Source organism: Podarcis melisellensis, assembly GCF_964234715.1.
Source record: "Podarcis melisellensis genome assembly, chromosome: 4".
Classification (NCBI taxonomy): Eukaryota; Metazoa; Chordata; class Lepidosauria; order Squamata; family Lacertidae; genus Podarcis; species Podarcis melisellensis.
The window spans coordinates 24236383-24250555 of NC_138531.1; the positions used below are offsets into that span (position 1 = coordinate 24236383).

The 14173-nt window shown below is 48.7% G+C and overlaps 1 long non-coding RNA gene across 1 annotated transcript; it reads left to right on the forward strand.

Annotated features, from left to right (window-relative positions):
- Positions 1–1422: 1422 nt before the first annotated feature.
- On the forward strand, positions 1423–13911 carry LOC309368379. Its single transcript, XR_014167753.1, has 3 exons — positions 1423–1503; positions 11861–12054; positions 13786–13911. It is a non-coding gene; the product is annotated as an uncharacterized lncRNA (long non-coding RNA).
- Positions 13912–14173: the final 262 nt, after the last annotated feature.

Sequence of the window (14173 nt, forward strand, 5' to 3'; positions counted from 1 at the left end):
TACAGGGAACCAGGCAGAGGGCCTTCTCGGTAGTGGCACCCGCCCTGTGGAATGCCCTCCCATCAGTTGTCAGGGAAATAAGCAACTATTTGACTTTTAGAAGACATCTGAAGGCAGCCCTGTTCAGGGAAGTTTTTAATGTGTAATGTATTTTTAAACTTTTTTGGAAGCCACCAAGAGTGACTGGGGAAACTCATCCAGATGGGCAGGGTACAAATAATAAATTATTATTATTATTATTATTATTATTATTATTATTATTATTCTCACTGAACTCAGTAAGAGGGAAGGAGCTCCAGTAGTAGCAGAAGCAGCCGGGTGGCACCTCTTGTTCTTTCACTGCCTGAGGCACATGCTTCACCCTGCCTGATGGGTGGGCCGGCTGTGAAACAGAGACAATAGTTGGCTTGGAATGCTACACTACTGAAGACCTAAGGATGCAAGTATAGGGGAAGGGAGGAGGGGATATTGCTCAGAGATGATAACAGATTAGCAAGAAAGCAGGAGGAAGTAGAATCGCACATAGGAGAGGAGAGATGGGCAAGAAACTCTGCATCTAGATGAGTATTGAGGGGAATGATTTCGGGAAGAGGGGGAATCTGTGCTGAGAACAGCCCCTCTCTTCCTGGGAAGTTAGGGACCTGCCAGATAGACCCTGAAGTAAGGATATGCTTTGGGACTCTGAGATCTCTCATAAGAAAAGCCATCCTTGTCCAGGTGTGCCACTTTAAGTCCCAAAGCTGCTTCTACAGGGTGTTGGCGGCTGCTGCAGTGACTTTGCAGTTGGAATTCATTCCCAACACTAAAGCACAAGAAGAGTCCTGCTGGATCCCATCAAAAGTATATATTGGTCCACCATTTTGTTTCTAAAGAATAGCAAGACAGGTGCTTCTGGAAAACAGTTCACAACAGCCACTAGCAACTTGTTGCTTGGCCTCAATGGCAGCATCTAATGTTGATGGTTCCATTTAGCTGCCATCTCTAAATAGCCAGTGGTAGACCTTTCTTCTGAATTTGTCCAGTTCTTTCTTCAAGCCACTGCACTCAGAGTTGGATGCTTTTCCCCCCTGTAGGTTGTGGGAGCAGCCTGTAAGTCATGCTTCAGAATGCTTTGGAAACTTGAATTATTGCATTCTGAAAAAAGTTTTCTTCTATATGACTTTGCCTTGAATTTGCATTGCAAATGTTAGCCAGCTGACTTTTCAAACTTGGGAATGAATGCGCTTAACTGTAAAGATTTGTATTTCAGACATGAATTTTAGTTTTCAAACCGATATGTGATATTCTAAAAAGTGGGAAAGAGATACCAAATGGTTTACTCTGATAAGTGCTTATAATAATCACATCAAATACTTTTTTTAAAAAAAGTCTAAAAGACAAGTTGTGTTTTTCATGCACCAAATAACTTTATCTACCTTCTTCAGAATCCATCTGCTGAAACCCAGAAAATTGAGGAAATGGTTGTTTATCTTAGTAACACAGATTCCCAAGAAACAAGACAGGGTAGGTCAATGCTAATAAATTGGTATCTCCTTGTGATTCTTTCTCTTGCTATTGGGATTGGATTGGGCAGTGGAGGCATGGAAGTCAATTTTTTTTGCTTGCATTCAAGGAGAAGTCTACATGGGCTTCATGTTATGTTAGGAATACTTGAGGTATCTGCCATGGCCCAACATTCTTTTCAAACTAGATCAGACAAATTCAACACCAGACTCTTCTGATCGTTCCATCACTGCTTGCCACTTGGAATGACCTCCTCCCACCACCATCTCCTCCCCTGTGTTGTTCTCCCAGAAAAGATTTGGAAGAAGAGAGCAAGGGAAGTCCCATTGTACTGGGGGGAGCCCTAGTACTGACTTCTGCTAGTGCGCTGGGTTATTTGAATCTGGCCCAAGGAATCCACACAATGTAGGAGAAATTGGTTGGGGAATTATTCTCAGTGCCAGGGCCACAGTTCCTCATGGGCGACCTTGCAGGGGCTGCCTGCTAGGGATGAGCAGTGCCAAAGGCAAAAGCACCAGGAGCAACAGGTGCGACTCTGACTGTTGTACGTACCTGCATACCAGTTGTGCAAGAGGTTTCTACAAACACACCTGTCTCCGTCCTCCACGTAAAACGAAGAACTATTATATGTGACTTAGTGAGGTTTAATAACAATCCACATTATAGAATTTAAATCAGAATTTAATTTGGAAACTGTGAAATTGTGAAACACGGAGTGGAGAAGCAGAGATGTGTCCATTCCCATGTTGCATCTGCCATGTACAGCATGGCAGTAAGATTCTTCTTCCCTGACTGACATATATACAAACAAACACACTGACTCCCTACACTAGCATCTCATTGTGAGTTCCTCTGTTACATTCAGTGGTCTCCATATTTAAATGGAGTTAGTACACGTGATAACCAGAGGATGAGAACCCCCTGGTCTTGGCAGAAAATGTCATGTGCAGTATAAGACAAAGTGAAAGCAGTTTTAATGTGACTGCTGAACGCATGGGTTACAGTCCTCAGCAGTGTCCCTGTCTCAGGGAGAGGAATAGAAGAAAAAGGCTAGGCAAAGGCATGCAATCCAGGCAAGGTGCAATCCACCTTGGAACAGTTAGTCAGTCAGTTTTATTGCACATAGCCAAAGGCTGCTGCAATATACACAGAATTAAAAGAAAATATACTGGATTGATACAAAAGACTTAAAACATTTATATTATCGAAACATTACGTACTCTAAACAGAGCTATAAAAGTACCCCAATATACAAATCAAGACATTAAACAATAAAATTCATAAGCTAAAATCATCACATGGCCACTAATATATCAAAAAACAATGTCAATTAATACAGTGTGCAATTTATACTCGGAGTTTAGTGACAAAGATAGAGCATAGCCTGATGTAGATAGATAGGGTCAAATAAATTCATCTCCTTTGCAGTTGATGGCTACCTTGGCTATATAATTTGCTCTAATTTTCCTAGCAGCAGTTGCAAAGAGTGCTACACGCCAGGTCACATACTTATCTGTGTCTGCGAGGAGATATAAAATCATGTCAGAGGGGTTCTGGCCAGGGGACCTTGTCATTATAGGTACTAAAAATCTTTCTCTTACATCATTATATAAGGGACAGTGCAAGATATAATACATAAGGTCCTCTACTTCAGGACATCCCCTAATGCAAACACGGTCGTTTTTAGGTATGCCTTTGTGTCGCCCATCTCTATAAGCAGAGTTTATTGTATTTAATTGTAACTCTGTAAAAACTTTCCGAAGTTGTGCAAAAGTCAATTCATTAAATTCATTGGCCTCTCTAAGTTTAAAATACAATGGGGCACATGTAGATGTGTACATAGACACCTTGGAACAGGGCTGTGAGGTCTATGAGGGAGACTCTCAGAGCTGGAGTTCAACATTTATTTTGAGTAAACTGAAACCACAGATAGCACTGGGGTTGTTCTGAATGTTTGGAGAAACCTAGGCCAGAAGATCTGCTTCTGAACCTGCTGGATCCATACAGTTTGGGTGGTAACTACAGAAGCATTGTCAAAGACTTCTACATTCTGAGTTCCCTTATTTTGTGGGTTGCTTCCTAGGCGCTTACCTGCCAGCTTCCATAGCTTAACCACATTATCAAACCACGTAACCGTATGATTTCTGGAATCCAGTAGGGTTAATATAGACCAAGCATAGTAACACTGAAGTTCTTTCAGCACTTGCCTCCAAGCCTGGTTATGCCTATTTCTACATATAGTTTAATTATGGATACTAGTACAGCAATGAAAGATATTTTAAGCTGATTGTAAATTATCATAGGGCGGGGTGGGCAAAGGCTGTTACAAATAAATATACAAAAATGCATTGTAAATGGAATCTTGCTTGCTCAGGTTATATTGGCAGAAGTCAGCCAACAGTTCTAGACGTGCAAAAAGCCATGATACTCATGCTCTGTCAATACTCATAGAATATTAACTATCTATTGTTGAAACATTGTGGTTTGTGTTGCAATAGGTTAATTTCCACATAAATACATTCCAGATACCTCATCACATACCGCCCACTCCCAAATTGCTACCCTTCACTCTTTCAACCTGCAAATGGATTCACAGAATTGGGAAGCTGCGGCCTGAAAAGCACTTTGTATTTCTGACACGTGGCAAAGTGTCACCTGTATGTTCCTCTAGATATCCAGAGTGATTTTTCAGTCCACAATAAGGCGCACAAAGTGAGGGAAATTCTGTTTCTTTACACACTAAAAATCAATTTGCCCACATGACAGAGCAGGTAGATGATCAGTTTGCCCAGCTGCAATATGTACCAAACGTACCATACACACAGGGTCAGTTGTGCACCAGCCATTAGCTGAGACTGTTCAATGAGTTAATGTTTTTGTTTGATGCTATTCTTGCATATGGAATGCGGGTGGCACTGTGGGTTAAACCACAGAGCCTAGGACTTGCTGATCAGAAGGTTGGCGGTTTGAATCCCCACGATGGGCTGAGCTCCCGTTGCTCGGTCCCTGCTCCTGCCAACCTAGCAGTTCGAAAGCACATCAAAGTGCAAGTAGATAAATAGGTACCACTCTGGCAGGAAGGTAAATGGCATTTCCATGTGTTGCTCTGGTTCGCCAAAAGCGGCTTAGTCATTGTCACGGCCACCCAGGACGGGTCCCAGCTCACAAGAGACCTCACTCCGTTGCAGTTTATTTACAGGAAAAGTTTATTGAAGATTTCTGCTTCTCGTACAGTTCAGCATCGTGGCCGTACGTCTGTCACGTTAGACCGCTGAAGTCCCCTCTGACTCCTCCCCTCTTCCACACCAACTTAATAGCCTGGCTCTAGACCACCTCTTCCTCTCCTTTCTTTTCCGCAGGGTCTTCCTGCCCCCCTGGGTTCCCTCTCTCCGTGACTCGCCTGAGGCTGAATCCTCTGCCGCCTCTTCCCCCCTCCTTCTGGCTTTAGGGCCGGGCTCCTCCCCTGAGCTCTCTCCACTTCCGCGCGCCTCTACGTTTGAACTTGGCGCGCGTACGTTGCTGCTGACCTTTCTTTAGACCGCTACACCACCCCTTGTTCTGCTCTCCACCCTTTCCGGCTGAACACCTTGCTCCAACCCCCTTTCTCTGTTCTCTCCTAATCCTGCTCCCTCCGAGAGGCTGACGACTCCACCCCCTTTACTCCGTTCCGGCTGAGACGCCTCTTGCTGCGTCTGTCTTCCACTGGGCTCCTCTCCGCTTCTCCCTTCTCCTCCCTTTTGCTTGATTAAGGTAACCCCCTTTTGAGAATCCTCTGACTCGCTGCTCAGACTCGTGGATTCCCTCAGAATTCCGTCATCTTCTTCCTCATCCTTCTGCCCCTCCTCCCACTCGCTCTCCGTCTCCTCTGTCATCTCCTCCTCTCTCCCAGAAACCCTGACATCCATCCCCCCCTCGAAGCCCCCCCTTCCCCCCTCCCGCTCGCCGGGTGCAGGTTGAGGAAAACGTGGTTCTTCCGGGGTCGGTTCAGGATACAAGTTGTCCACTTCAACGTTCTCCTCTGTCATCTCCGTATATGTGTGTTCGAACTCGGGTTCCCCACCCACAGACCTCACAGTCTCTTCCTCCATCACTGCTTCTCCTGGCGCTGCCTGCCAAGGACCTACCATCCACCTCTGACTCCATGCCTCCCTTGGCTGATCCACCCACCAACAAGGGCCTGTCTCCTCCCCCCCCCAGTCTCGGATCCCTGGTCGGGCTTGTTTCGGGCGTATGGCCCTCGGGTGAGGAGAAACCCTCGAACGTGCTGTCTGACAAAGTGGGCGTGAAAAGCCAATCATCAAAATACTCCTCGGGCATGGGCTTGTGCGGAAAAAGTGCATGGAACTCCTCCTTCAACAGGGGTTCGTCCAACGCGTAACCCGGCACCCAGCTATTGGCAGAGGCCGGAGTGCCTTCCCTGGCTAGAAAATATTCAACTCCCTCCTCCCCCCATCTCGAGTCCAGTATCTCTGTGACCTCGTTAAGAGGTTCTGGTCTTGGCGATTCCCCCCCCTCAGGCGCCCTCCTACGTGGCTCTGGGAGTGCTCCTGACTCTTGAAACCTGTGTGGGGTTTTGTAGGGAGTGAGCACCGACCTATGAAAGACCGGGTGCACCCTGGAACCCTCCGGAAGGGCTAGACGAAAAGCCACCGGATTGATCTTAGCCTCAACTTGATATGGCCCTAGCTGCCTGTGTCCTAACTTCTTCTTGGCCAATGACCTGGCCGGCATCGCGTGGGCTGCTAACCACACCCAGTCCCCAATCTGGATGTCCTCTCCCGCCCTCCTGTGCTTATCGGCCTGCACCTTATACGCCTGTTTTGCCAGCTCCAAATGTCTCCGCAGCTCCTCGTGCACCTCTTGCAACTCCGCTGCAAACTGGTCGGCATCTTGAGGCCCCCCCCCTCCTGGTGCCGCAAATCTCGGGAAGGTTCTGGGATGACGGCCATTGTTCGCGAAGAAAGGCGTCACCCCGGTGGATGCGTGTTTCGTGTTGTTGTAGGCGAATTCAGCCATCGGCAGATAGTCCACCCACGCCGCAGGTCGCTGGTTGGCGTAGCACCGCAGGTACTGCTGCATGATCGCGTTGACCCTCTCCGCTTGACCGTTGGTTTGTGGATGTCTCGCCGATGTCAGGTTGATTTTGACGTGCAAGATGCCCAGAAGCTTTCGCCAGAAAGTGGAAACAAACTGGCGCCCCCTGTCGGACAAGACGGACTGCGGAAGTCCATGCACTCTGAAGACGTGATCGATGAAGAGCTTTGCGGTCTGTTCTGCCGTCGCCACCTTGGCACAAGGGATGAAATGCGCCATCTTGGTGAACAAGTCCACTACCACTAACACCGCCGTCTTACCTCTGGAGCTGGGCAGGTCCGTAACAAAGTCCAACGCTACCCTCTCCCACGGTTGCTGCGGTGTCTCCAGCGGTTCTAGCAATCCCGCCTGCTTCTGGTGCACTGGTTTGGACCTCTGGCAGATATCACACCTGGCGACGTAGTCCGCCACCTCTCCTCTCATCTGGGGCCACCAAAAGTCTCTAGCCACCAACTCCATCGTCTTCTCTTTGCCGAAATGGCCTGCACTAGGGGCGTCATGCAATTGTTGCAGAACCTTGGCTCGAAGATCGTCGGTGGGCACGTAAAGGGCACCCTTACGAGTCAAAAGTCCATCTTGCAATTGGAACTCATCGTTGTCTCGCGACCCTCCGCGTAGCTCCTCCATCTTGGACTGTGCAAACTGATCCCTTTGCAACGCGCGTCGCACCGCGTCCAGGTCGACTGCGATGGTAGCGCACGTCCACGCCTGCGGTGCGAAAATGTGCTTTGCTGCGATTGGAGCTGCTTCCTCCAAGTATTGCGGCTTTCGGGACAGCGCGTCTGCAATAACATTGGAGTCTCCTGGGATGTATTCTATTTTGAAGTCGAAATCCGCAAAGAACTCCGCCCAGCGCATGTGTCGCTGGGTCTGTAACTTAGCCGTCCGCCAATACTCTAAGTTCTTGTGATCCGTGCGGACTTGCACCGTGTGCTTGGCTCCTATTAAGAAGTGTCGCCACGCTTTGAAAGCTGCATGAATGGCCAACAACTCCCTGTCCCATATGGTATAATTGCGCTCCGTCTTGCTGAGCTTCCGGGAGTAGAACGCACCCGGTCTCCAGTTGCCTTGTGAATCCTCTTGCAAAAGAACGGCCCCAACCGCTCTGTCTGACGCATCGGTCTCTACCCGCATGGGTCTGCCGGGATTCACGTGGAGCAGCTGCTCTTCGGAGGCGAAAAGACCTTTAAGCGTCCGGAAGGACCGCTCCGCTTGTTCGGTCCAGACGAACTTCTTCTTCTTGGAACTGAGGGTGTCAGTGATAGCCGCCGTCGCGTTCGCAAAACCTTTAATAAACTTGCGGTAAAAATTGGCAAAGCCGATGAACCTCTGGACCTCTTTCCGATTTCGAGGGCTTTTCCAGTCCAACAGCGCTTGAACCTTAGCCCTGTCCATGGCCAGTCCCTCGTCGGACAACTTGTAGCCAAGGAAATCAACCTCTCTGACATCAAACTGGCATTTTTCCAACTTGGCGTACAGCCTGTGGTCCTTCAGCCTCTGCAGGACCTCCCTCACGTCCTTATCGTGATCCTCCGGCGATTCCGAGAAAATCAGGATATCGTCGAGAAAGCAGACACACTTCTTGTAGAGGAGACCTGCTAGCACGTGGTGCATAAATGCTTGAAAAACGTGGCTGCCATTTTGGAGACCGAAAGGCATGACTCTGTATTCGTATGTGCCCAGAGGGGTGAACATGGCGGTCTTCCACTCATCTCCTTTCCGGATGCGGATGAGATTGTAAGCTCCACGTAGGTCCAGCTTGGTGAAAATCTTGCCCCTCCTGACGGTCGCTAAAAGGTCGTCAATCTTGGGCATGGGGAAAGCTTTGGGCTTAGTCAAGCTGTTTATGAACCTGTAATCCACTATAAGCCTTTTTTGGGGCGTGTTTTTCTTCTTCACAAAGAACACAGGGCTGCCACCCGCTGCTTTAGATTCCTGGATGAAACCTCGCTTGAGGTTATGGTCTATGAACTCCCGAAGCTCTAGCATCTCGTCTTCCGACATGGAGTACAGCTTGGCAGCAGGCAGTTGCGCCCCTGGCACTAAATCAATCGCGCAGTCGTAAGGTCTGTGAGGCGGCAACTTGTCAGCTTCCTTCTCACAGAAAACCTCCAAGAAGTCCTGGTACTTGTGAGGCACTGTTTGCACCATACCCAGATGCAACTGCTGCGCGGCTTCTCCTCCCTGATCGGTCTGAAAGCAATGCTGAGCACAATACGATGAACAAAAGGTGATCTGCCGCTGGTACCACGCAACCGCGGGACTGTGCCTCTCCAGCCAACTCATGCCTAACACGATGGGTGTGTCCGATAAGTGGGTGACATTGAAACTAATAAGTTCTCGATGGTTGCCAATCTGCATCATCATGGGAGGGGTTTGCTGCACCACTTGCCCCCCCAGCAACTTCCTGCCGTCTACCGTGACCACGTTTAGAGGCGTCGTTGCAGGCAGGAGCGCCATGTTGTGCTGCTTAACGAACTGCAGTCCCACGAAGTCGGCGTTGCTTCCCGAATCGATCGTTATTGGAACCTCGAGGAGTCTCCCATCAGGCAACTGGAGTGTTGCTGTGAGCAGAACTGCCGGTCTGGGAGGCAAAGGGTCCACGCTCTGCAGTGATGCTGGGGGCTTGTCTACAGATCCGCCTGGCTGAGCCCCAGTAGCTCTGCTTCCAGCCAGGCACTGTCGTTTCCCTGAAGCTGCTCCCCTGGTTGCACCTCTGCTGTTACAGTTGCCAGTGCTGCAGTGTGCTTCTGGAGCCTCTGGGGGCACTCTTTCGCCATATGGTGCGCACTGTCACAGATGTAACACTTCCTGGTTCCTCTAGGAGGCTTCGCTTTGGCTGCACCAGGGACAGGGCTCTGGGATGGCTTCTGAGCCCTAGCACCACCAATCTCCATTGGCTCCTCGCTGTCCTTCCCCATTGGCGAGGGGTGCGCACGGCTGAAATCCCTGTGCACAAAAGGGAGAGTCCTCGCTTGCGCACGCGCTTGGGGCCCGTCCTCCTCGTGCCACGGACGTCCCTCATGTCGAATTCCAATAGCTAAAGCCTGTTGCACCACGTCTTCTAGGGTCTGGGGTCTGTCCCCCCTAGCGATCTCATCCTTGATGGGGGGGCTCAATCCCTCCCAAAAAAGATCTCTGACCGGCTTACTGTCCTTTGGCCAATCTAAGGCGGTGAGCAATGCAAAAAATTTAGAGTGGTATTGGCGCACAGTCGCTATCCCCTGCCTCAGCCCGTGCATTTGACGGCGCGCAATGTCCACATCCACAGAGGATTGAAAACAAGAATCCATCGCTTTGATGAACGCAGTTGAATTGCGACGGGCCGGTCCATCTTCGCGCCACAGATTGCGTAGCCAAGCCCTGGCCTCCCCATGCAGGTGCGAAACAATGAACCCCACTTTCTCCTCCTCATCTTTAAAATCGTGACGGAGTAAATGCAGTGCATATACGACGTCCGCTCTGAAATTGGGATAGTCTTGCAAGTTGCCATTAAAATGCGGAACCAGGGCACCCCCCCTCCGTCCAAGCGCAATGCCCTCCGCTCTGGAACCTGGGGCCCCCGCCCTGTCCGCGTGTTCCCACCTTGCCTGCAAATCCTGGCACGTCTTCTCCAAGTCGTCATTCTTCTTCTGCGAAGCAATGACTGCCGATGTGAGAGCGGTAACCTGATCCCGCAGTGCAACCAGCTGCTCCTCAGCGCTCATGGCTGCTCCCGTTCGTGAGCTTCGCAAAAAAAATTTTTTGCTTTCTGAGAGGGGACTTACTGTCACGGCCACCCAGGACGGGTCCCAGCTCACAAGAGACCTCACTCCGTTGCAGTTTATTTACAGGAAAAGTTTATTGAAGATTTCTGCTTCTCGTACAGTTCAGCATCGTGGCCGTACGTCTGTCACGTTAGACCGCTGAAGTCCCCTCTGACTCCTCCCCTCTTCCACACCAACTTAATAGCCTGGCTCTAGACCACCTCTTCCTCTCCTTTCTTTTCCGCAGGGTCTTCCTGCCCCCCTGGGTTCCCTCTCTCCGTGACTCGCCTGAGGCTGAATCCTCTGCCGCCTCTTCCCCCCCCCCTCTGGCTTTAGGGCCGGGCTCCTCCCCTGAGCTCTCTCCACTTCCGCGCGCCTCTACGTTTGAACTTGGCGCGCGTACGTTGCTGCTGACCTTTCTTTCGACCGCTACACCACCCCTTGTTCTGCTCTCCACCCTTTCCGGCTGAACACCTTGCTCCAACCCCCTTTCTCTGTTCTCTCCTAATCCTGCTCCCTCCGAGAGGCTGACGACTCCACCCCCTTTACTCCGTTCCGGCTGAGACGCCTCTTGCTGCGTCTGTCTTCCACTGGGCTCCTCTCCGCTTCTCCCTTCTCCTCCCTTTTGCTTGATTAAGGTAACCCCCTTTTGAGAATCCTCTGACTCGCTGCTCAGACTCGTGGATTCCCTCAGAATTCCGTCATCTTCTTCCTCATCCTTCTGCCCCTCCTCCCACTCGCTCTCCGTCTCCTCTGTCATCTCCTCCTCTCTCCCAGAAACCCTGACAGTCATGCTGGCCACATGACCCGGAAGCTGTATGCCGGCTCCCTCTGGCAATAAAGCGAGATGAGCGCCGCAACCCCAGAGTCGGACATGACTGGACCTAATGGTCAGGGGTCCCTTTACCTTATTATTCTTGCATATGCACTTGGACGTGTCCTTTGAGAGTGCTGGACTGCATCAGAAAGAGAAGCCCGATAACCTAGGTATTAGATATGTGGCATGAAACATGCTCTAATATCACTTGGGAGATAAAAACTGATTCATCATTTAACCACTGCGATGATGTATGCTCCTTTCAGTCTAGCAGCTGAGCCCCAGCAAACTGAAGGGCAATTGGACGATAGGTGCTTGCACATATCCTGCCACTGGTGCTGTTTGCAATTGATCTTGACGGCTGGAACAGTTTATGACAGAAGCCCAGAGTGTCCCCCTTTTGAGGACAAAGCACACTGGACTTGGGACAAAAGTAGATGTGGTGGTGGTGGACATAAGCATCACCTGGTCTCACTCATCTTGCTGCCTGTTTCTCTTCATATCCACTCCTATCTCACCTAGCTGCCCCCACTCAGTTTTGTTTTACTTCAGCTTATGTCATTTTACCTCTTGAGCCATGTTTCTCAGTTCACATTCTATTTCTTGAAGGGGATTCCTAGCATGCAGCCTTTTCTCTGATTTTGGAAGAAATATGTTGCTCCAACTCTTCTCAGGTGACAATTCTATCTCTTTTTCTTAGGCGTAAGCCCAATTAAGAGGAATGAGATTTGGATCCAAGTATACACGAACAGGGTGGAGCTATGGCATATATCTCACTGCTCTGTATGTGATTCCTATTGTTATTTGGCCCTAAAACAACCTACAAATTCTTCACGCAACCATGCCTTACTCACCTGTTGCAACAGTTTCAGCAAGTCGAAATAATTCCAAGAAGTAAGCATGAAAAGGCTAAGAAGGAAAACTCAGATTTCACACAGTCTGCATCTCGTTATTAATGCCATAGGTGGAATGGTCTCCAACATGCTTAAATAGTTCTCTTTGAAGTGAAAAAAACAACAACAAAAACTCAATTGGCACTTGGAAAAAACACTAATAAAAAGTTAAACAGAAGGAGCTAACAGAGGAGAAAAGAGCAACATCACAAATAAAACATCTATCAGATTAATGCAAAGTATTGACTTGGTAGACAAAGCATGAAACAATCTGGTGTGCAGATATCTTCATCTGCAGGGAAAGTCACACACAGAACCTCTAATGCTGTGATTTTGAGCAGCTACTTAGACATCCACCGGAGGGAGCAAACTCGCCCCAGAATGGCATCAAATTACAGAGTTCCACAGCTGCTTCTGTTGATTGTCAATTAAAAATTGCCCTCTGGCTATATTTCCATTAATGTCCCATATTGTTGTTTCGGAGGAATTTCCCACTTGTTTTAATGGGATGGCTAGAGAGATTAGCTCTTGCCATTTGAGAACTTGATATAGCACAGCTATAGCCAAAAGTCTCATGCAGACTCCAACATGTGTTCCCAGCATTATCCCACATTACAGGGATAATTACTTTCTTGTTAACAGTAACCAAGGAAACTGGCTATTTATTTATTTATTCATTGTCTATAACTTTTGCAGACTTGGACGGGGTTAGGAAAGGGAGTGCGGCATTTAGCGGCCATCAAGAGAAAACCCTCAAAAAGGGTTTTACAGCCATTTCCTCCCACTTCTCCCTTGCTATGAAACTCCCGGAGTTTCGTAGCGAGAAGACATATGCTGCTTTCTGGGGAATCTGTTTACAGAACAAAGAAGGAGTGTTCAAGCCACTCAGAATGTCTGCCTGATTCTGCCTATAGAGGATAAATCATGGGAGGTTGAGATCTAGATCAGATCTGAGCAACCTTCACATGTTTCTCCTGGGGTGGAGGCTTCCTGTGAAGTCTGGAGAGTAGGACTGTGAAGTCTGCTGACCCACCCCCAGCATCAAGTAGGCCAGTGGTGGCCAAACGTGGCCCTCCAGCTGTTTTTGGACTACAACTCCCATCATCCCTAGCTAACAGGACCAGTGGTCAGGGATTATGGGAATTGTAGTCCCCAAACAGCTGGAGGGCCACGTTTGGCCATCACTGAAGTAGCCTAATGGTTTCGTCCCCTGGGCATCCACATTTGGGCCTACATATTGGTAGGAAGCTTTTTGCATGTAGGCTTCTACTTCATCAGGACCACTGCTCTAAGTGCCCATCAAATGGAAGCTTACAGCTGCTCACACAGAGTCAGAAACAGCTCACCAGGTGGGGTGGTTTTTATCAGAAGGGGAGTGAGAGAGGCAGGAAGGAGGTCGGCATGGTGCAAACAGACCAGCAGGAACACCAGGTTGGGTGGTTACTGAGCGCCTGAGAATGGTGTGGTCACTGAATTTGATTTAAAGGGAAGTCCTGCTTTTACCTTTTAAAATAAAATTTAAAAATCCTGCACTGATTTGTTTAATTTTTTTTCTTAAAAGCAATAATGAACAGCTTTCAAGTACACAACCTCTCCACCTTCCTGTGCTTAGAGGATAGGCATAGTCCGAGTGAAGGGAAAGTAACAAGACCCATTTCCCAGGATGACACTTAGACATCATTATAAACTTGATACATCGCATTGAGAAATATCAAATAATTGCAGTTGTCAGATTACGGAAGCTTGGGACCTCCGATTCTGTGGGGAACAGGCTATCAGGAAATGCAACGACTTCTGAGCATTTGGGGTATGATGCATACAAGGGAACATAAACGCCAGAGGAGTTTGTAGTGAAGAAAACTTGTCTAACGGACTACTTGGTGAATGCATTCACATTTATGTAATATTTTATATCATATTGTGCAAACTAAGGCCCCCTTTCATGTTTTATGCATTCCAGTGGATAGCTCAGCTGTTTCATATCATGTAAAGCATTCATTAGTTTACGTTGCAATAAAATGTGAGCAAACTATCGGTTCGTTTTGGCTCGTGTTCCTATTCACTAAATCCAGAGGCAGCAATTATAACCGATAAAGCTACAGCCTCTCCTCTCACTGCAG